The sequence below is a fragment of the Loxodonta africana genome, chromosome 14 (assembly GCF_030014295.1).
Source record: "Loxodonta africana isolate mLoxAfr1 chromosome 14, mLoxAfr1.hap2, whole genome shotgun sequence".
NCBI classification, from domain to species: Eukaryota; Metazoa; Chordata; class Mammalia; order Proboscidea; family Elephantidae; genus Loxodonta; species Loxodonta africana.
In genome coordinates, this window is record NC_087355.1 from 48,124,703 (window position 1) to 48,148,738 (window position 24,036).

Below are 24,036 nucleotides of genomic sequence, written 5' to 3' on the forward strand. Positions count from 1 at the left end.
TCCACCCCAGTGTCTCTGTGTCCCTTTGACCATTTCCTGTCCCTTCCTGCCTTCTCATCCTGCTTTTGGACAGGAGCTGCCCATTTGGTCTCATGTATTTGATTAAACTAAGAACCACTTTTCTCATGTATATTATTTTTTATTTTATAGGCCTATCTAATCTTTGTCTGAAGAGTGGGCTTCAGGAATGGTTTCAGTTCTGGGTTAACAGACTATCTGGGGGCCATTGTTTTTGGGGTTCCTCCAGTCTGTGTCAGACCATTAAGTCTGGTCTTTTTACATGAATTTGAGTTCTGCTCTAGAATTTTTCACCTACTCTGTCCTGGACTCTCTGTTGTGTTCCCTGTCAGGGCAGTCATTGGTGGTAGCCGGCACCACCTAATTCTTCTGGTATCAGGCTGGTGGAGTCTCTGGTTCATATGGTCCTTTATCCTTTGGGCTAGTATTTTCCTGGTGTCTTTGGTTTTCTTCATTTTCTTTTGCTCTACGTGGGATGTGACCAATAGATGCATCTTAGATGGCCGCTCGCAAGCTTTTAAGACCCTGGAGGCCACTCACCAAAGTGGGATGTAGAACACTTTCTTTATAAACTATGTTATCCCAACTGACCTAAATGTCTCCTGAAACTATGGTCCCCAGGACCCAGCTCCAGCTATTCCCTCCATCAGAGTGTTTGAATGTATCTAGGAAACTTCTTTGCTTTTGCTTTGGTTCAGTTGTGCTGAGTTCCCCTGTATTGTGTGTTGTCCTTCCCTTCACCAAAGTTGACCCTTGTCTACCACCTAGTTAGTGATTTACCATCCCCCTCCCTCCCCACTCTTGTAACCATCAAAGAATGGTTTTTTTCTCTGTCTAAACAGTTCTTATAATAGTGGTCTCATACAATATTTCTCCTTTTGTGACGGACTTATTTCAAGCAGCATAATGCCCTCCAGATTCATCCATGCTGTAAGATGTTTCATGGAATCATCATTGTTCTTTCTCATTGCTTTGTATTCCATTGTGTGTATGTCATAATTGGTTTATCCATTCCTCTATGGATGGGCATTTAGGTTTTTTCCTTCATTTTGCTATTGTGAATATCAGTGCTGCAATGAACATGGGTGTGCATATGTCTATTCGTGTGATGCCTCTTATTTCTCTTGGGTATATTCCTAGAAGTGGGATTGCTGGATCGTATGGTATTTCTATTTCTAGCTTTTTAAGGAACTGCCATATTGTTTTCCAAAATGGTTGTATCTATTATCTCTTTTAATGTCACTCAGGAATGTTTGTTCATATCATACCCCTAGTTTTTATAGCTTTACTGTTCTCTTCCTGTAGGTACACCCCCTCTACTTTCCCAACTACAACTCATTAACAATACAGAAATATACTAGAGAAAGAAGTGAGGTTGGAAGATTTTCACTTGGAAGAATAACTTGGAGGAAATGATCCCAACACAAGCTAGATGTGAATCTTGGTCTATCCCAGAAAAAAGTCATTGAGAAAGGGCAATGGGGAAAACAGAAACTGGAGTCACCTCCACCTCGTATAGTCTAAGATCCTGCATGAATTACACGAGGATTTGAGAGTGAAGAGGAGAAGGCAGCCAGGGAGCTTCATGGAATTAGGGTCCCAGTAGGGGGCAGTGGTGATCCCTAGCATACTATCCAGCCAGGCAGCTATGGTGGTGAGAGGCGACAATGAGAATACTCCTTCCCATTATCAAGACCATCTCAACAAACCATTGATTCTCACAAAGGTAGGAATTTACATCAAGAGCATAGGAAAATGTGGACAAAACTAAAGTTAATTGAATTTTAAATTAATGAACAAATATCACGGGGTGAACTTTTTCAATTATATGCTGCAATCAACTAGTAAGTACTCATAAGCATGGGGTTTCATTCTCTCCATTTCATTTACCCAGGCCTGTTTAACTGAAGATACTCATCGCCTTCTAGAATTCGTGCCTTGGTTATTCATTCTGTATTTGTGTAACACCTGGTAGCAATAAGGCATTGTAAAAAATACTCAAATTAATAGTCAAGAAAAAAGAACAAAGGAAAAATGAGGACAGGAAAATTAGGAAAAAACAAAGCAGAGTGAAGTACCCAAATGCGTTCCAGTGTGTCTCATACTTGCTAAAGGCAGGGTGCAGATTTGACTCTGACCTTTTATCTGCCAGTGCAAAAAGATATATTGGATGTGTTATAATATTTATAATGTTTGCAATATTAAAAAGGAGCCCTGGTGGCATAGTGGTTAAGCGTTCGGCTGCTAACCGAAAGGTCTGCAGTTCAAACCCACCAGCCGCTCTGTGGGAGGAAGATGTGACAGTCTGCTTCTGTAAAGATTTACAGCCTCAGAAACCCTATGGAACAGTTCTATTCTGCTCTATAAGGTCACTGCAGAAACCCTGGTGGCGTAGTGGTTAAGTGCTACAGCTGCTACCCAAGAGGTCGGCAGTTCGAATCTGCCAGGCACCCCTTGGAAACTCTATGGGGCAGTTCTACTCTGTCCTGTAGGGTCGCTATGAGTCAGAATCGACTCGATGGTAGTGTTTTTTTTTTTTTTTTAAAGTTCACTGTGATGATCAAGATTGTTTGTCAACTTGGCTGGGCCATGATTCTCATTGTTTTGGCAGTTATGTAATGTGGTTTGGCAGTTACACAATAATGTAGTTTGGCAGTTATGTAATGAGGTAATTTGGCAGTTATTAATGATGTAATCATCCTCCATGATGTGATCTGATCTGATCAGCCTATCACTTGTAAGGGAAGTTTCCTCAAGGGTGTAGCCTCCATCCAATATATATTTGGATGTTCTGTCAAAGCTCACTTGCTTGCTCTGGATACTACATCCAGCTCGTTATCGTCTGACCTCAAGTTCTTGGGACTTGAGCCAGCAGCTGCCATATTGCCTGCTGACCTTGGGATTAATCAGTCCCTGCAGCTACATGAGTCAAGAGAAGCCTCCAGCCTGATGAACAGATTTGGGACTTAGCAGCCTTTTCAACCATGTGAGCCATTTCCTTGAGATAAATCTTTCTACACACACACACACATATATACTTCGCTGGTTTGCTTCTCTAGAGAACCCAGCCTAAGGCCCAGTCACTATGAGTCAGAATTGACTCAGCATTTTTTTTTTTTGGTGATATTAAAAAAGCAAAACTAAACATTAGGTACTCAGGAAGAACACATTTAGTCACAATACTACATCCAGAGAGATGCTGGGATTGACAATTCCAGTAGTATCCTAGCACTGCAGTCCATATCCTAATAAGGACAAAAAACAAACAAACCAATTGCTATCAAGTTAACTCCTCCTCTCAGCAACCCAATGTGTGTCAGAGTAGAACTGTGCTCCGTAAGGGTGTCGATGGCTGATTTCCAGAAGTAGATCACCAGGCTTTTTTTTTTCAGGCCCCTGGGTGGACTCAAACCTCCAACCTTCCAGTTAGCCATTTTACATCCCCCCCCACAAATGAAAAAAAGAAAAAAAACCTATTGCCGCCAAGTTGATTCAGACTTGTGGTGACCCCATATATTTAAAAAAATTTTTTTACAGACTAGAATTTCTCCGTAGAATTTTCTTGACCGCAATCTTTACAGAAGCAGACTGCCAGGCCTTTCTTTCGCAGCACTGATAGGTGGGTTTGAACCACAACTTTTAGGCTGGTAGTCAAGTGTGAACTGTTTGTGCCACCGAGGAACCATTTGCACTCCTCAAGGACTCCCATATGCTAATAGCACTCTCCACATAGGCTGGTGAGCAGGACAGAAAGCCACTTCATAAAAGCAGTTCCACGGAGGTTCAGATCCTAGAATGGCTTAATCTAAGGAAATAGTGTGGAGAATTTAGAGGTGAGGATGGACATATATCCCTAAATCAGTCTCTGCAAATACTGTCTTCTTCGGTTACATTATTCTCCCTGACAATGCCAGGAGCCTGGGTATTGTCAGTGGTAGACAACATCACAATAGAAATGGATTGGTGAATGCCATTCTGTTCCCTGCTACCAAACAGGTACACAGTTGTCCAAGAGCCAAGCCTCCCTCTCTCATTCCTTCTTCTTTTTTTCTGCCCCCTCACTTTCTTTGCCCTCTTCACAAAATGATGTGATTACCAAAACCATTCCAGTTGCTTTAAAAAACATTTTCCCAACTCAAGTCCTCCCCCATTCACATGCAGACTGAGTCCCAGTGGAGTTCAGATTGGTTTTTTCTCAGATTGACTCCTTGCCTTGGTTTCCCCATAGTTTCAGAGGTGGTTGTTCAGGTCAGGGTTCAAGTACAGGGTCAGGCAGTGGCCTAAGTGAACAAAGCAGGCCCATTGCATGTCCATAGCGAGTTGGGGAAAGGGGTGGGTGGAATATGACCCTTATAAGGGAGGTATGGTCCCTGGGTGGTGCAAAAGGTTAAGCATTCAACTACTAACCAAAAGGTTGGTGGTCCGGACACAACCAGAGGCATTTCGGAAGACAGACCTGGCGATCTGCTTCTGATAGGTCACAGCCTTGAAACCCTACGAAAAAGTAATACTCTGTACACATAGGGTCTCCATGAGTTGGAACAACAACAAAACAGACAGCCACTCAACTCCAACTGATTGTTGCCATGCAGAAATCCATATTTTTATGTGAAATTTCTCACTTTTCAAAATCCTGTGAGAGCCAGACCAAACAATTTTGTTTGTGGGCTTCCACTTTGCCACTCTTACACTTTGGTTTTTGTTTTTTGTTTTAACTGAGTGTTTAAGTGAAATCATGAGCAAATGTCTGGAAATTATTTGAATTCCTCCAAAGATGAGAGATTTTTGTTCCTGTCACTAGAGAGCTTTTGAAAATAAATAGTGGTAATATGACTCAAGGCAGCCCTCAGAGTGTTGTTAAGGCAAATGGGGAACTGTTGGTAACTGGTAGAGAGTTTTTACTCAAGATGGGCACAAATAAGAGTTTATATTTTTGTCAAGCAAGATTTTTATCCTTTTTTCATTTTCAAAGATGATGATCGCTATTTTTAATTGCTTTTATATATATATACACATAGACCTCTCTACTACCTCTGATTTCTCAACATGAGTAATTTAGACTTCATAAACATTTTTATCTCCCTTTAATAGGAAGGGTTTCCATGACCAGCTTGGAGACACATGTGTGCTATTCACTGTCTCATTAGCAGCATCAGCAAAAATTTTACTGAGCAACTAACACCTTTCTGACGTAAATGACTGAATTGAGTGACTAACTATGCCTCTCTGAGTTTTTTTTTTTTTCATACCCACCTTAATCAATATCTACATAATTGATCAGGTGGGCCATATGGTCCCTCTGATTCACAGATTAAGACAATTAGGATACCAGCCAGGTAATTGCTCAAGCTGACGTTTTTCATAACTAAGACAAAAAAAAAAAGAAACCTCAAGCTTTGTCTTTCTCAAAAAAGGCAAACTCCATCTGGTCTTGGGCCTGATTCAGTACTAATTCATACAATATCTAGCTAAAAATGTATATAACCATATTTGGACAAAATATTGAATAAAGTGAATTACGTAGCAGCAAATTTGTAAGAGCTCCCAGCGGGAATCTGGATCAAAATAAAATAACAAAAATCTAACATGAGAATGAGTAGACCGAGTGTATCCTTGGATACCCACGCATGAGACGTTACCCACACTAGGAGGGTAGACGCTGGTCACTGGAGGGTGACTAGACTTCCTTTCTCTAGGACCCAGTCACAGAGAGATGGAAAACTCAGGAACTGGGGGAGTCTCACAGCTCTAAGGTCTAAAACAATGGAAAAGAAGGCCTGGAAACGCAAGACTGAGCAAGAGAAAAGATTTATTTTCTGGAGTCCAGCTTTATAGAGGGCACTCCTCCCATGCTGCAATCCTATTTTAATATGAAAAAAATAACTAAAGCTAAATAGCAGATCATGGTCGAGGAGATTTATGGAAAGCTAGATACTCCCAGCATGGGATCTGTGTGTCAGGAACTATTCGGAAGCAAAACAAGTAGAATTTTGAACACTGAATTATTATTGTATTTAAAATAGAAAGAGGATATTTACCCTTTTGTGGCTAAACATATGACCTATAGTTTGAGAGGCAGAGAGATTTATGCCTCCCTATGTGATGTTTTTTTTTTTTTATGTGACGTGTTATCTTAACTCCAAGCCCCAGGATCCCCACTGCATGAGTGATGGAAGAAGCAAGCATCATCAACCAGGAATAGCCTGGAAATAACAGTAGACACAGCAGTGTGTTTCCGCAGAAGATTTACAAACACAAGCGGGACCCCCGAAGTGCAGGGTGGCCTACTCACCACTAAGAGAAAAAATGAAATAAAACAAAAGTGCCTATGGGAAGGAGATGACAAATATTCCTCTTGTCTTCCATCATTCCAACCAATTAAAAAGTAGAACAAACTTACCTAGAAGAAGCAAATGACAATAATTAAACCTCCAAGTTTATAATCAAACAAGATTTTGGAGACCAATCTTTTAAAAAAAAAAAATTGCTTCCATATGCCTCATATATTACTCTAGTAAATTAATACTTTCATCAAGAGAGTATATGTGACATTCTTTCTCTTTTTTTCCCCCACCTTCTTCAAAATGTGACATTCTCTAGATGATGAAAGAATTCGTTTACTAGAAATGAATTCTGCAAAAAATCATGTTAACAATCATGCTGGCATAATTCAGGTTTGTCTAAGGGCCTGGCCTTCTGGCCTAAATTTCTTCATTCAATAGTGACTAGAAAATATCGTGACAAACCCCCAAATTACACACGGCTAAGTAAGTAAAATGTTTTCTATTTTAAAATTAAATAGAAAAACTCTTTTATGTTTTCGAGATTATGTACACACACATGGGATGGAATAGGGTGGGATGGTGGAATCAGAGAGGGCTTGGCAAGAAACAGTGGCCACAGGCAGGGGGCTAACTGATAAGTCAGGATGGGCTGGGGTCTTAAGAAATCCTACCCAGACCTTTATGATTTCAATCTTGGAAACATGAGGCTACCTGTTAGAAGCAGCAATGCTAAAATAAGAAAAAAGAAAATTTAGGTTTGTATTAGTTTCCTAGAAGTCCCTGGGTGACAAAAAGAGTTAAGCACTCAACTACTAGTCAGAAAGTTGGCAGTTTGAATGCACTCAAAGTCTCCTCAGAAGACAGGCCTGGCTTCCAAAAAGGTCACAGCCTTGAAAACTCTGTGGAGCACAGTTCTACTCTGCACAGTGGGGTCACCATGAGCTGAATTAATTCGGCAGCAACTAACGACCTTAGTTTCCTGTGGCTTCTGTAACAATTTACCACAAACATAGGGGTTTACAACAACATGAAATTACTAAGTTCTGCAAATCAGGAGGCCAAAATGGGCCATACGGTCCTAAAATAAAGGTGTCAGCACTCCTGCTCTTGGGGGAAATCTGTTTCTGTGCCTTTTTCCAGCTTCTGGAGGCCGCCATTTGCTTGGTTCGTGGCCTCGCATGCAACCTCTGCTTCCGTCATCACGTGTCTTTCTCTCACTCTGGCTGTTCTACCTTCTTCTTTCACTTATAAAATCCCTTGTGATTACATTGGCCCCACCTAGATAATCCAGAATAATCTCTCCATCTCAAGATCCTTAACTTAATCACATCTGCAACATCTCTTGCCCCGTGAGGCAACATATTCACCAGTTCTGAGGATTAGGGTGCAGACATCTTTGCGGTTATTATTCTACCTACTACAGGGTCATAGATTATTGAGTATTGTTTCTAAAAGATAAGTGTTAGCAGATTTATGATCCGTTGTCATGCTTTATATTTGTCCATCTCTGTCACATATATTTTTGTTTCTTTTTTGTTGTTGTTTTTTGTCACATATATACAAGCACCTTTTTATTTCTGTGCCCTAAATCTATTTCATGATAATAATAAGAGGTAACTTTTCAGAGGGTTTTCTATGTACCAAGTACTCCATTAAGCAATTTACATGCATTTTCATATTTAACCCTCTCAATAACTCACTGAGGTAAGTGCCATTATCATCCCCATTTTATGAGTAAGAAAACCGAGGCTTAGAGAGGTTAAGAAATTTGTCTAAGGTCATAGAGCTGAAATTCAAACCTATGCCTGCCTGGCTCCTAACCAATAACCAACAACGCAAGTACACTGAGGCTTACGACATCATCGACATCGTGTACCCTTGACTGTAATCTTTACAAAAGGAGATCACGAAGTCTTTCTTCTACAGAGCCACTGGATGGGTTTGAACTGCCAACCTTTTGGTTACCAGCCAAGCACTTAACTGTTGTGCCACCAGGGCTCCTTAGGCTTACAATAGCAAAGGTTTATTTCTTACTTGTGCTCCCTGTCCACTACACATTTGTCTTGGGTCTGCAGCAGATCTGCTCCATGTTGTCATCATTCTGAAACCCAGAGTGAAGAAGCAACCCTTGCATGATATTGCCACTTTCAGATACTTAGCAGAGGGGGAAGAGAGCCTTATCTGAATCACTTCTGCTCACATGTCATTGGCCAGAGCAAGGTGATGGCTAAGCCAGTCATCCACAGGACAGAGAGGTATCATTCTCTCACTACGCGGGGCAGCAAATATTTTGGAAACAATAATACAGTCCACCACAGCTCCTTAACTACTGTGCCATATTGCTTATTTGAGATGAGAGGGGAAGTAATAGTTTATCCACAGCAAGTCAAAATGATTTGGGACCTGCTCTAGTGGCACACAGAAACCCTGGTGGCGTAGTAGCTAAGAGCAATGTCTGCTAACCAAGAGGTCAGCAGTTCGAATCCATCAGGTACTCCTTGGAGACTCTATCGGGCAGTTCTACTCTGTCCTATAGGGTTGCTATGAGTTGAAATCGACTCGATAGCAACAGGTTTGGCTTTTTTTTTTTTTTCTTCTAGTGGCACACATTTATCTCCAGTTCAGCTGGACTACTGAGTCTATGCATAACAAGTCACTTGTGTAGTGGGAGTCCTCAGGGGCTGAACTGTCCTTCATCCAGGTGCTCAAAGTGTCTAACATTCTACCATTAGAAAGAAAAAGGTGTATCACCTCAGGATACCTATATGCTACTTCTATTATTGTCAAATCAATTCCGACTCATGGTGATCTCATGTGTTACAGGGTGGAACTGAGCTCCATAGGGTTTTCATGGCTATAACTTTTACAGAAGCAGATCTCCAGGCCTTTCTTCTGTGGTGCTCCTGGGTAAGTTCGAATCACCAATCTTTCAGTTAACGGCCAAGTGCAAATTGTTTATACTGCCCAGGGACCCTATGTGCCACTAGGAGCTATGAATTGTTCTGCAGGGTAACTTTGTCCAACTAGCAGGAGTCTAGATTTGTGTAGATCTTCCTCAAAGTAGCAGGTGACAGCAAGTGTCTCCAAAGCTTCTCTCTAGTCCAAAGTCTTTCTAAGATTATAATTCAGGTGGAGAACAACATTCTCTGGGGACAGTTATTAGGACTCAAGGATTACGAGTGATAAATAGCATCTCGTCCAGTGGTTCTCGAATGGAGTTCTATAAAGGTGTCTCAGAAATATCCAGATAGAGGGACACACACCCATACATGCCCTCAGCCTCATTCTTGGAGGCTTGGCACACACAGAAGTGAGGGCTCAGATAAGAAATGGCACTTTCAATAATGAGACTAAAGGTGGAAGAAGAGAGAGACTCCTCTTGATAAAATGACACACATGTTTGCTAGGAGAGCCTCTATCCTGGTGGTCTGGAAGATCTGTCTGTCAGGGCTTTGCTTCACCAGATGGTAGAAATGGTTCTGCTCCACCCCTACTCTGTATGGCCCATTCAGAGTGGATAGAACAGAATGACTGATCTTCTATATAGGAAACTAAGGAGAAGAGAGGACCAAAGGGAGGAGGAGTGGAGGGAGTTAAAAAGACAAGGCCAGGGGAGGAACAAGGAAGGGAGAGGATCCAAAGAGGAGGTTTGTTCTCTGTGACTCTGAGAGTGTAGCCATGTGGCCAAGCCCCATAACTCTTGGGGTGAGAATGGTTGGATGGAGGAGACGTGCATTTCTGACACCCCCACCTCCCTTTGAACTCTGTATGAATCATAAGATAGGTTTTGAACAGGTCATCCTTTGGGATAAGGGTGTGCGCTGGAAGTGCACCGGCTACCAGTAAGGCTGTTTAATAAAACACTGTCATTGCTACTTCCTTTCACAATACAGTAGTGCCGAGCTTGCAGACATAAAAGCCTTCTATTCAAGTTTGGGTTCGAATCTTTAAAACAAAGATTTAACTTAATCCAATCATCTTATTTCACAGAAAAGGAAATAGAATCCCAGATGGAAAGGCTTGTCCAAAGTCACAACAAGAACAAGTACAAAGTTGGAACAAGAACTAAGACTTTTGGCTCACATTCCAGTGGTCCCTCTCCTGTGGCCCTACAAATCCTGGGTTCCCTTCTTTGGTGCTCACAGCCCTATCAGTTAGGGGTGGCAACACTTTGCTTTAACTGAGTGACCCTACTTCCGGTTCACTTACAGGGGGGAATGGTTAGTCCTTTGGATCTAGCAGCAGCAGGATCCTGCTTTGAAAGGAACCAAACCCTCATCTTCCAGTGTTACTAGGCTCATCTGGAACCAGAAAAGCCAGGTTATGGGAGAATGTGGCTTCTTCCTTCCCCTGGGTTCCCGTCGCCCCTCATACCTCTTCCCTTGGGTTCGCCTCGCACTCCTTTGAAATGCCAAGCTGGCTGGCCAGGATGGTGCAGCCTCCTAGTTGGCCACCAGTTGGATTTTTCACAGCTTCGCCACATTGTAGTGACAGGACCATATCGAAGCCCAGATGCTTCAGCATAAATAAATAGCACATCTGGGACCTACAAGTGGTCCAACTGCAGATTATGGAAGAAGCAAAGGTGAAAATAGAGCCAAATGATACACAGCTGGAAACAGTTAAGTTAGGAGTGAGGGTGGAGCACCCATCTGGGAAAGAGAGAAGAAGAAAGAAATAGAAAGAGAGCAAAAAAGATCAAACCAGGGATTATAGTTGTCTGGAAGGCTGTGCATTATAATTGCTAAGAAACAGAACCATGGTTTATACAACAGTTGAAGTAAGAACATTCCTACCAAAATGATAGTTTGTAATAATTGACCTCAAAGCAAAGAGGCTGAGCAGAGCTGGGAAGCTTGACTCTTGGATGTCTGGCTGCCTGGAATGTATGGGGTTGGTCACCTCCCAGCTATTTGAACCTATAAATGGCTCCATGGTAAGCAGAGTGAGTGCTTCAGTCCTGCACTGCTGAGAACCCCATGGTTCCCTGCACGGATCACCTGGCAATGGGGAGGCTTAGTGAGTTCCCAGGCTCCTAGGCAGCCTCAGCTGAATACGCCTGTTCTGAACATAGAGATTATTCGAGAGGAGGCCCGGGAGAAGGAGGAAAATGTGCCGTTACATCACTCCCTCTGGGCCCTGAAGCCCAGGCTGATGACTCGCTGAGATGAATCAGCAATGGCTGCAGAGGGAGCTCTCACACCCACTCCCCAGGCCAGTGACTAAAAGCTACAATGACATCATCGAGAAGAGGAAGTTGAAGTAAAGGGGACATTAGGACAAAAAGAAGTGAGGGAAAAAAATCCTTTCCTCTCCCTCTTAATGGAAATCAAGTGCATGGATTACCTTCTTAACGGATGGCTTGATTTAATCTCCTGGATTAAAAAGTCCCCAAATTAAACTACCATCAAGAGATGCTAGGATGCAGGCTTTCCAAGCAAAGTACAATATTGTGGCACAAAGCTTTTCTCGTTTCCTCCAGGCCCCTTCTACCGCGCCCTCATCTCTGTCTTGTGACAAGAAATGTAAGGTGAACTGTGCTGTCCTAGGCAGGATCAAAGGCTTTTTCCAACCGACTTAGGGCTCAGCTGGGATGGTGGAAAGGTGCAGGCTTGTTGTTGTTTAAATAAAGCAGGTAATTAAACAAAGTGGACCTGCCTCCATGACCTGGTTTGGTTGAGATTCCAGGTTTTCTTCATGCACAAGGAATCTGAAAGGATAAATGACTTTCTTTGGGTCTTGGTTGGAAAAAGTTTCCATTGGCAATGATTATACTTTGGAGAACCCTCAAATTGACAGAACCATAACGCAAGAACTAGTCCTGTATTTTAATTGAGTTTTTAGGTTCCTAGCATTCTAGTGGAGGGGAGAAACCATATGCAAGCATGACTTTCACAATATCCTTTACGTTGTTGTTAAGTGCTATGGAGTCGGTTTTTGACTCGTAGCAACCCCTGTAACAGAGCAAAACTACTTCATAGAGTTTTCTTGACTGAAATCTTAAAGGAAGCAGACTGACGACAAGTCTTTCTCCTGCAGAGCCGCTGGGTGGGTTTGGACTGCCAACCTTTCAGTTAGCAGACAAGAGCTTAACCATTGTACCACCAGGGCTCCTGTATCATTTATAGTGATTCTGAAATTTTTTTTAGTAACGCATAAAACCAAAAAACCAAACCCACTGCTATCAATTCCCACTCATAGCAACCCAACAGGACAGTAGAACTGCTCCATAGGGTTTCTAAGGCTGTAATCTTCACAGAAGCAGACTGCCACATCTTTCTCCTCTGGAGCCACTAGAGGCTTTGAACCACTGACCTTCTTCAGTTAGCAGCCGATGGCTTTAACCACTGCACCATCACAGGGCTCCTTTAGTAGCACATACTAGGGAACACGGCTTGAAGTTGGTATAAGTTAGTTATGCATAATTGTAAAGACTTTATTCATTCACTTAAGAAATATTTACTGAATACTTTCTAAGAGCCAGGCATTAACTAAGAAGCTGGAGATCTGTTGCTGAATAAGACACAGCCCCGGCCCTGGAGGGAGCTTACAGTCTAGCGGCCAGAGTTGCTGCAACCATTGTAACGGATGGAAACACTGCTGTTAATTCTGTTAGATATTAATTTTCTGGAGCACTAGGCAATTCTAGGGCAAGAGAAACAAAGGCTACATAGCTCTGAAAATATCTCATGCCTCAAGATAAAAATAGACTTGTATTTAGAAATCTCAATTTTTATGGCCTTTCAAGAGCACAGAAACTGTATAAAGGGAGGCAAGCCAGAATTCTTCCCGTAGCCTGGTAATTCATTAGCAGCTTAAAATCTCCTGTAACCAAAACAAAACATTGCCCTTGAGTTGATTCCGGCTCATAGTGACCTTATAGGACAGAGTAAAACTGCCCCATAGGTTTTCCAAGGAGCAGCTGGGGGATTCGAACTGCCGATCTTTTGGTTAGCAGCTGAGTTCTTAACCACTTGGCCACCAGAGCCCCAAAATCTCTGGCAGGAGACTCCAAATAAAAGTGGTATTTTGGGGAAGAAAGTGAACCGGGAAGGCTGAACTTTATGGAAGGGATGTTTCCTGAAGGCACCTTAGAATTCAAAATCCACACAACTCAAGAGCAATCCTAACAAAAGATAGATAGTTGCAGGCAGAGGGTGGCTGTTACCAGCTATACTGGCATTGCCATGTGGCAATAGCATAAATACCATTTACAATTTGTCCTACCTACTGGTTTGGAATGATTCTTGGCTCACTTTTTGGTTTGGTTTGGAGGTGTGCTGGGTTTTTTTGTTTGCCCCTCCAGACCCTGCTCTATACCGCCAGGAAACTGATCTGTATGGACTGCCTCAACAAGTTACCTTGCTTTCTGGCTTCTAGGCAGGTTCTACCCATGGGTGTCACCTGCAAGAAATCAGAGAGATGGAGGAGAGAGGCTGGGGTATTAATTCCAGGGTTCCTTCTCTGCCAGGTCACTGTGGATCAGCTGTGTCCCTCTACCACAGACCCCAGCTTGTGTTCACTCCACAGAGCCACACTCTCAGGCTTCACTATCTACTCTCTCCCCTTGCCCCTCCGGGGTTAGAGGGAAGCACACGTGCTATTCCTTTTTTCCCTACACCCTGCCCACATCTTTGTAAACAGTCCTTTATTCCAAGTCAAGTGTGCCATCTATTTCCTGCTGGAACCATGACAGGCATAGGGGAATTTATATTATTTCAAGCTTTTTTTTTTTACCTAAAGGGAGGTTTTAGTATCATTTCCATATTACACTATTTCAAATTTGCATGGTTAAAATATACGTGAAAGCAACAAAGCTCAAAAGATCCATAGCCCCGTCTGCATCAGTAACAGGGTAGAAAATCAAGGTTTGCTAAGACCCGCTTTAGATTTCCCTCTCTAGCTTAAACTATTATCCTCTATGACTTGGAGGACCTTCCTTTTCTGCTTTAATTTTAGCTCAAGTAGTAAACATAAGGTCCTCCAATAACGCTTCCTTCTGCTCTGGTTTCATTTACTCCCTGGCAGAAGAACAAACAAGACTTTAAGTTCAAGGCATTAAGGCAATCGCCCCTCTGCCTTCCCAGTCATTGGAAACCCATTCCTGGGCAGCATTGATCTCTGAAATATCCAGAAACAAGCACAGGACATTGCTCCTTGCATTGCAGCATAGTATGCTTTTTGGTTTTGCTTGATTTCACGATTATAGCCCCTCTTACTGGGTCACTGATTGAACAGTAGACACCTTGCCTTCCACTACAGCCCAGCAAAGCAGGAACAGACAATTTGGCCATGGGGCAGACAACTGGCTATCACTGAGAACTGTAGCACATCTGCTGATTTATGGATAACAGCTCATCATTTCAGCTTTCCCACCTCCATCTGGAACTCCCCACCCATCCATTCCTTCTTACCAGTTGGTACCATTTCCACTTCATCATCTGCAAGGAAACTCTTACTGGAAGCATAGTCGGGAAAGGGCAGCCAACAATTTCTCAAGATTCGTGTCAAAGGAATATGGGTTTAATTAAAAAGGCAGGAATGGAAAGTGACCCAGCCCTCGGAAGGGCAGACAATGTTGTACATCAGGTGAGAGCACTGACTTTAGAATCAGATGTGGATTTTAATCCTGGTTCCATCGCCTATTAGCTGTGTAACATGGGCCAGGTACTTAACCTCTCTAGGCCTCCCGTCTCCCCTTTGTAAACTGTGGAGAATATTAATAGCTAACTCAGTGGACTGTTGTAGAAATGAAATGAAGTATTAGCAGGAAAGCTCCTAGCAAAGTGTGTAGCAGAGTGGTGGTCCAGACAGTTCACATACTCAGCTGGTAACCAAAAGGATGGCAGTTCAAGTCCACCCAGAGAGGCCTTAGAAGAAAGGCCTAGCAATCTACTTTGGAAAAAAATCAGCCATTGAAAACCCTGCGGAGCACAATTCCACTCTGACCCACATGGGGTCGACATGAGTTGGGGTCAACTCCACAGCAACTGGGTAACCTGGTTATGTCTACATAATCCTAGCCCACTGCGTGGTCATATTGCTGGAGGTAAATTTTTTTTTTTGGTCCCTTATGAGAATTACAGAGGGGTTGGGGGGGGTATCCATTTCTAAGGTGTAACCAGCATTGTGAAGAAAGGTGACTTGAGCCAAGTAAGAAAAACATAAACAAAATGTCAAAAAGTCTATTGTATCTCTTCTGCTTGAAGAGACAGGCGTCTGGGGGGCTGTGCCTTGACCAGTCCACCCTGCCCCCTTTTCTCCATTTCTGTTCACAGAACAATCAGAGCAAAACCAATTAAGCAGAGGTCCCACTCGGAGTGGAAATACGTTCTGAGAAAAATTGTTCTTCCTTCACTTCCCTCCTTTCGTTGAGGAAGCCAAGCATGCCAATTCAAGAGGCCAAGGATAATTGTACACTTTGACCACATGGTTTTTAGCACAAATTAGTGATGCGATTTCGTTTCAGTTCTCTTTCCTTTGAATCTGATTATTTTAAAAGAGGAATGCCTTCCCTGAAGCCGTTAGTATTTGCAGCCCAAACATTTGCTGCTCACTGCTGTCTACAGGGTTGCTTTCTGGATATAAATGTTCCTAATAAATCAGAGTTTGGGGCTTCAGATGTCCATGTTGATCCCAAAATACGTATTTCCTTCTCCTTCTGAAGACACTATGGTCAATTTCTTTTCCATCCCTTTTATCTCAAAGAAAACAAGTTTTATCATTTGATAGTATATCTTATGCCACAAAACCAAGTCAATATTGAAGAGAAGAGTGTAATCACATAGATGCAAGATGCAGGATTTAGAGGGGAGAAAGATGAGATCTTAATGACCACAATAATTAATTGCAAACAGAGCAAGCAGAGCTCAAGCCACAGTGTGTAGGTGGTATTTATTGGCATCTATGCACCCAGACTGGGTTCACTCCAGCCAGGACAAGAGAGATTCTGCTCTTTCTTCTTTCATTGATAGAGTTGAGTTTGAGTCCCAGGCTCTAGTCTGGTGTCAATCTGATAGTAATCAATTAATATTATTATTTACCAATTATTTACTATGTCACGACAGGTATTCCAAACCCTGATCACACCCACACTTTCTCATGCCTCCTTGTTCTTTGTTTTGGTTTGGTTTGGGTCCATGCTCTTCTCTCTGCTTAAAATGCTTCCCCTCACACTTTTGCCACCCTTCTCATCCATGCCTGCCAACCCAAGTATATACTCAACTCTCTACTCAAGCATAGCCTCCTTTGAGGAGCCTTCCCTGACCTCCCCCTCCAACCACACACTTCCCCAGGCCCAGGCCAACTGCAGTGCTCCTTTGTCTATGCTCCTGATGCTTTTTGTACAGATCACCATTGTAGCACTTATTACTGGTATTTTTATTATTTGCCTACAGGCCAGCCTCCTCACTAGATTGTAAACTTTTGAGGTCAGGAATTGGGTCTTGTTTAACATGGTATCAATAGAGCTTAGCACAGTGCCTGGAACTCACAAAATTCAGTTAATAATTGTTGAATGAATGAATTCAATATTTAATTAATACTTACATGCCCAGGACTACGATAGCTAGTGAAGACAATTGAAGAGAGAGATTAGACAAAAGCCCTTCCCTCAAGAAGACCGGCATCTAGACAAAGTATACATGCCCAGAGTCATGATGATTAAGTTCTAGATTGGGAGGGAGGGTGCTGCAGGAGTTGAGAGCAGGGAACCCACAGAGGGCTGGAATAACATCCAAGGCACGATGTGAGCATTCATAAAATAAATATTTATTGAGGGCAGATGCTGACTTAGCAACTGGGAATAAAATAAATCAGAGAATCAAACAGACAACATTCCCTGCCCTTAGTGAGCTTACTTTCCACTAGGGGAAACAAACCAACAAGTTCAAACAACCCCAGAAGGCACATGCTAAGCCAGCAAGGGAACAGAGACACTGGGTTTTGTTAATCCATTTCTTTCTGCCAGTTCACTTGTTAAATTGATTTTCAAAAAAAGGAAGATCTACTCGCACCATTTGGAATTATCCTTGCTTCCTTCACATTCCCAAATAGCTACTTCCAGCTCCAACTCTCCTTCCCTTCTCCAGTGACTTGCCTAGGTGGCCAGCCTACTCAGGTCACTCCACAGGCAGTCACATGGTTTTATAGCTTCACATTGAGCACTGGTCTTTGTTTTCAGTTTCTAGGCTCTTGTGTTGATGAATTAACTAAGAAGTTGGATGTGATGTGATTTGTGGCAGGCCTCCAGTGTCTCACTTCTTCAATTTTTTTTTTGAGCACCCTGGTAATCACTGTACTACCTCTCTGTCAGTTTATCTTACTATGGTGACTTACATGTTGTTATGATGCTAGAAGCTATGCCACCAGTATTTCAAATACCAGCAGGGTCACACCCATGGTGGACAGGTTTCGGCAGAGCTCCCAGACTAAGACAGACTCAGAAGAAAAGCCTGGTGATCTACTTTTGAAAATTAACCAGTGGAGACCCTGTGGATCACAACAGAATATTGTCTGATATAATGAAGGAAAATGAGCCTTCTAGGTTGGAAGGCTGCAACGATGGACTCCAGTATACCAACTATTGTGAAGATGATGCAGGACCAAGCAACATTTTATGCTGCATGGGGTCACCATGAGTCAGAGTCGACTTAGCAGCAGCTATCAACAACAAGATTAATCACTGATGAGCACACCAAAATGAATAATTCACTCATTCATTTGACAGAAATTTAATGAGCACCTACTATAGTCTAGGCAGTAAGTTTGTCACTGGAGATCCCACAGTGAGCAAGACAGATGAGGAATCTTCCCCCTGGAGCTTGCAGTCTAGTGGGACAGACAGATGTAAACAAGAAAACAAACATCAGGCAATTCATCACACAAAGGACAGCACCCTATCCCTAGAGGAACTTGAACAAGAAAAACTAGAATAACAGAACAAGAAGAGGGAACTCCTTCAACTTTCTTCCCTCCTTTAAGTTACAAACGCCTCGTTACATCTTATAGCCTCTTCTTCCCCCACAGAGGGCCAGCTGCATTTCTTCCCACCAAAAGCTCACTCTTTTACCTATGCCTCAAATCTCAATCTCTTCTGTCTCTTTGTGGATGGCCCTCCCTCAATTACGCTCTCACTGCTGTGCTCTCATTTTTATCTTCTGTATTGTTTTTTTTCCCCCTTAGGAAATGAACAGACCCATGTCACATTAGTAATCCCGGGGTGGTGCAAACAGTTAACATTCTCAGCTGCTAACTAACAGTTGGAGGTTCAAGTCCACCCAGAGGTGCCTTGGAGAAAGCCCTGAAGGTTGAAAACCCTGTGGAACACCATTCTACCCTAACACACGTGGGGTCTCCATGAGCTGGAATTGACGCCACAGAAACTGGTAATACTACATTGACAAGAAAAAAAGAAAAAAAAAAGTCTCCTCAGGCCTGCTTCTTCCAAAGGTAATGCTACCTCCCCCTCACAGCTGAGTTTCCCAAAGTGTAACACAGCAGTGGTTCCCTAATTCTGATGGTTTTGAGCAGCCTCATGCCCAGGACACACCCCAGACCAATTAAACTAGAATCTCTAAGGCTGAGACCCAGCCATGGGTATTTAAAAAATTTTTCCAGACAATTCAAATGTGCAGCTATCTTAGTTACCTAGTGCTGTTACAGCCGAAATACCACAAGTAGACGGCTTTAACAAACAGAAATTTATTTTCTCACAGTTTAGGAGGCTAGAAGTCCAAATTCAGCTCCAGGGGAAGGCTTTCTGTCTAAGTCGGCTCTGGGTGAAGGTCCTTGTCTCTTTTCAACATCGGTGGACCTGGAGTTCCTTGGATATCTCCAAGTGTCTTGGCATCAACCTTCTTCTGGGCCTAAGAGGGCCTCAGCACAGGGACCCTCGGTCCAAAGGACAGTCATCACTCCCAGCTCTTCTTTTTTTGGTGGTATTGAGGTCCTTCCCTCTCTGCTCACTTCTCTCTCCTTGTATCTCTTGTGAAATAAAAGATGTGACTCAAGCAAGGGCATGACTTGAGTAAGGCAGTGAATAAGGGTGGTGACTTAAATAAGGCAGTCATACCCCACCCTAATCCTGCTTCACAGAGGTTTTAGGATTTACAACACAAAATGGAGAATAATTACATCAGATCACAAAGTGGAAGATGACTACATCATTACATAACTGTCAGATTACGTCATTACATAATGGCCAAACTACATCATTACATAACTTCCAAACCACTGAGGATCATGGCCCAGCCAAGTTGACATGTTTTGGAGGGACACAATTCAGTCCATGACAGCAGCCAAATCTGAGGGCCCATGATTTATATGTCTGTTTCTATTTCCTTACCTCTGTCCTTTCCCCATCACAACGCAAACTAGTTTCTACCACCACTACTCCCCCAGAACTGCTTTTTTTAACGTGGTTGATGAGTTCCCTCCTGCAAATTCTCCTGGATTTTTCTCAGTGCCTATCCATCTTGACATTTCGCTATCAACACTATCGGCCCTCCTCTTCTCTTGAAATAATCTTTCCTTTGCTTTCATTGCACAGTTTTCTCCTGATCTCCCACTTCTCTAGCTGATGCTTTTTGCCTCCTTTGTTCCACTTTTTCTACTCTCTCCCCCACTTTGCCTCTACAGTTTGGACGTTTCTAGAGATAGTCTTCTCATTGTACATCCATTCACAAAGCTTCAACAGAATCTTTCTGTTGAGGACCCTCAAATCTCACCAGGAGAGGCCGCTCTGAGCACGGATTCTAGTCCTACATGTCATTTTTACAGCAATACGAGGGAAAAAAAAAAAACTGGCATAGTGAAGCCTATGAAAATACCTTGTGGTGGGGAGGTTATGGCCAGTAAACAAACTGAGAAGCTGCAGGTTATTTGTGTAAAAATACTGTATATCCAACTGCCCACTGGAAATCCCCACTTGTTTGTTCTTGGGGTTCTCAAACTTAACACATTCAAGTTGGATTAACCATCCCAATGAACCCCAATCTAATACATGCTTACTACCTTTTTTCCCCTAACCTGGTAACCACCTCAACCTGTCTTCCTTGTTAATTTCCTATCTCAATGACTAGAAACACCATAGTCTTATTGTTTTTGTGACTCAGCCCTATGGTTGGTTACCCATTGCAGCAGTAACCAAAGGACCACTTTCTTCATTAGAGTCAATGTCTTCTGTTCCCCACTGTGACCATGCTGGGGTCACTGAGCCTTTTTTTTTCTTTTTTGAAATATATCAGTGTTCTGCCAAGCTAGCAGGAATCAGCATCATCTACCTACTTCTCACCTTTAGTGTGGAACTTCAAAGGCATGATTTCTTTCTCTGGGTCAAGTTGACCCATAACTTTCATCTTCTTCATACTAACTCTCAGACTATAGAACCACACACATAAGCTCTGCAAAGTGGTCAACAGCCTCACATCTAGCGCCTTAACAAATATTTGTTGAGGGAATTAGTGAATGAATCATTTGACTGACATGCGTGTAATCTTTAAAAGCAGTCATAGCAAACAAGAGTCTCTATTTACAAGATGAGTGCCACGGCTACAACACCTTCAAAAATAACCAAATTAGCAGCTTTTACCAATGTTGACATTCTGTCCTCAAACTAATTCCCTGCTTATGTAACTGACCTTATTAAGGGTGGTTGACGCCTTTTTTTTTTTTTTTCTAATTGTGCATTATGTGAAAGTTTACAGACAGTTTGTATATAAAGTGTTCCATAACATTGGTTTCATTCCCCGCAATGTGTCAGCACTCTCCCCATTTCCATCCTAGGTTCCTTGTTTCCTTTTGTCCTGATTTTCTATCCCTTCCTGCCTTTTCATCTTTGCTTTTGGGCACATGTTGCCCTTTTGATCTTGTATAATTGATTGTTCTAAGGAGCACAGTCCTCTCAGGTGTTATTATTTATTTTATGGGCCTGTCTATGGTTTGGCTAGAAGGTGATCTCCAGGAATGACTTCAGTTCCAGCTTAGGGCCATATTTTCAGGGGGGTCCTCCAGTCTTTGTAAGAGCACTAAGCCTGGTGTTTTTTTGTGTGTGTGAATTTTATTTTTTGTTTCACATTTTTTCTCCTGCTCTGTCCAGGACGCTCTGTTGTGATCCCAGTAAGAGTGGTCAGTAGTGGAAGCCAGGCACCATCTAGTTTTTCTGTCTTGGGGTCATGTAGGATGTGGTTCATGTGGTCCATTAGTCCTTTGGGCTAATTGTTCCCTTGAATCTTTGGTTTTCTTCATTCTCCTTTGCTCTGGACATTAAGAGACCAGTAGATATGTCTTAGATAGCTGCTTACTAGCTTTTAAGACCCCAGATGCTACTCATCAAAGTAGGATGTAGAACTTTATCTTTACGAACTATATTGTGCCAATTGATGTAGACAATCCCCAAATCTATGGTCCTTTGCCTTTGAACCTAGGGACTTCATCCCACGAGGTGTTTTGTTATGTCTAAGAAGTTGCCCTGACTGTGGCTGTCTTAGGCTGGGTTCTCTAGAGAAGCAAAACCAGTAAAGCCTATAAATATATAGAGAGATTTATATTAAGGAAATGAGTCACAAGGTTGTAGAGGCTGGAACATGGGTCAGTCTGGAGGCTTCTCCTGATTCACATAGCCACAGGCACTGGTGAACCTCAGATTGGCAAGTCAGGCAGCAGGGCTCTGGTTCACAGGCTATGAAGACCAACATATCCCAAGAGCAGCAGGCAAGACAGCAGGTAAGCTGCTAGCTCAGGTCCCAAGAACTGGGGAGCAGATGAAAGGAGCCAGCTGCAGGATCCAGTGCGAGCAAAATCCTGCGAGCCTTGCCAGAAAGTCCACTTATATTTGATACAGGTGTGTGCACCCCAAGCAAACTCCCTTTCAACTGATTGGCTACTCACCACAGATCCCATCATGGAGGTGATCACATTATATCAAATCTCATCATGGAAATCTCATCAAATCTCATCTCACCAAGCAAACTCCCTTTCAACTGATTGGCTACTCACCACAGATCCTATCATGGAGGTGATCACATTATATCAAATCTCATCATGGAAGTGATGACATCATCATAGGGCTGCCAAACTACATCATAAACGTCAAACCACTGAGAACCATGGCCCAACCGAGTTGACAGGCAACCTTAATGATCACAGTGGCCCTTGTGTGCTTTATTGTCTATTGTTGTTGTTAGGTGCAGTCGAGTGGGTTCCACTCATAGTGACCGTATGCCCAACAGAACAAAACACTGCCCGGTCCTGCGCCATCTTCACAATTATCGCTGTGCCTGAGCCCATTGTTGCAGCTACTGTGTCAATCCATCTCGTTGAGGGTCTTTCTCTTTTTTGCTGACCCTCTATTTTATCCAGTGTGATGTCCTTCTCCAGGGACTGATCCTTCCTGATAACATGTCCAAAGTATGTGAGACATAGTCGCGCCATCCTTGCTTCCAAGGAGCATTCTGGTTGTACTTCTTCCAAGACAGATTTGTTGGTTCTTTTGGCAGTCCATGGTATATTCAGTATTCTTCGCCAACACCACAATTCAAAGGCATCAATTCTTCTTCCGTCTTCGTTATTAATTGTCCAGCTTTTGCATGCATGTGAGGTGATTAAAAACACCATGGCTTGGGTCAGGCACGTTAGTCCTCAAGGGGACATCTTTGCTTTTCAACAATTTAAAGAGGTCTTTTGCAGCCAATTTGCCCAATGCAATGTGTCTTTTGACTTCTTGACTGTTGCTTCCATGAGTGTTGATTGTGGATCCAAGTGAAATGAAATCCTTGACAACCTCAATCTTTTCTCCGCTTATCATCATTTTGCTTATTGGTTCAGTTGTGAGAATTTTTGTTTTATGTTGAGGCGTAATCCATACTGAAGGCTGTGGTTTTTGATCTTCATCACTAAGTACTTCAAGTCCTCTTCACTTTCAGCAAGCAAGGTTGTGTCATCTGCATAATACAGGTTGTTAATGAGTCTTCCTTCAATCCTGATGCCCAATTCTTCTTCATTTAGTCCAGGTTCTCTGATTATTTGCTCAGCATGCAGGTTGAGTAGGTATAGTGGATACAACCTGACACACACCTTTCCTGACTTTAAACCGTGCAGTATCCCTTGTTCTGTGCAAAAGACTGCCTTTTGATCCATGTACAGATTCCTCATGAGCACAATTAAGTGTTACGGAATTTCCATTCTCTGCAACGTTATCAAAACTTGTTATGATCCATACAACCGAATGCCTTAGCAAAGTCAATAAAACACAGGTAAACATCTTTCTGTTATTCTCTGCTTCAGTCAGAATCTATCTGACATCAGCAATGATATCCCTGGTTCCACATCCTCCTCTGAATCCCACTTGAATTTCTGGCAGCTCCCTGTCGATATACTGCTGCAGCCGCTTTTGAATGATCTTCAGCAAAATTTTGCTGGCTTGTGATGTTAATGATATCGTTTGATAATTTCTGCATTCGGTTGGATCACCTCTCTTGGGAATAGGCATAAATATGGATCTCTTCCAGTCGATTGGCTGGTTAGCTGTCTACCAAATTTCTTGGCATGGGCAAATGGGTACTTTCAGTGCTGCATCCCTTTGTTGAAACATGTTAATTGGTAATCCATCAATTCCTGGAGGCTTGTTTTTTTGCTACCGCCTTCAGTGCAGCTTGGTCTTCTTCCTTAAGTACCATCGACTCCTGATCATTTTACCTCCTGAAATTGTTGAACACTGACCAATTCTTTTGACTCT

The 24,036-nt window shown here is 42.6% G+C and overlaps 1 protein-coding gene across 1 annotated transcript in view; it reads right to left on the bottom strand.

Annotated features, from left to right (window-relative positions):
- The window catches only part of TSPYL5 (TSPY like 5), a 33,148-nt gene extending 13,145 nt beyond the window's left edge, over nt 1–20,003 (bottom strand). The window contains exon 1 of the mRNA XM_023545897.2: nt 19,017–20,003. The gene's annotated coding sequence lies outside the window, so the exon portion shown is untranslated. The remainder of the gene's footprint in view (nt 1–19,016) is intronic.
- Nucleotides 20,004–24,036: the final 4,033 nt, after the last annotated feature.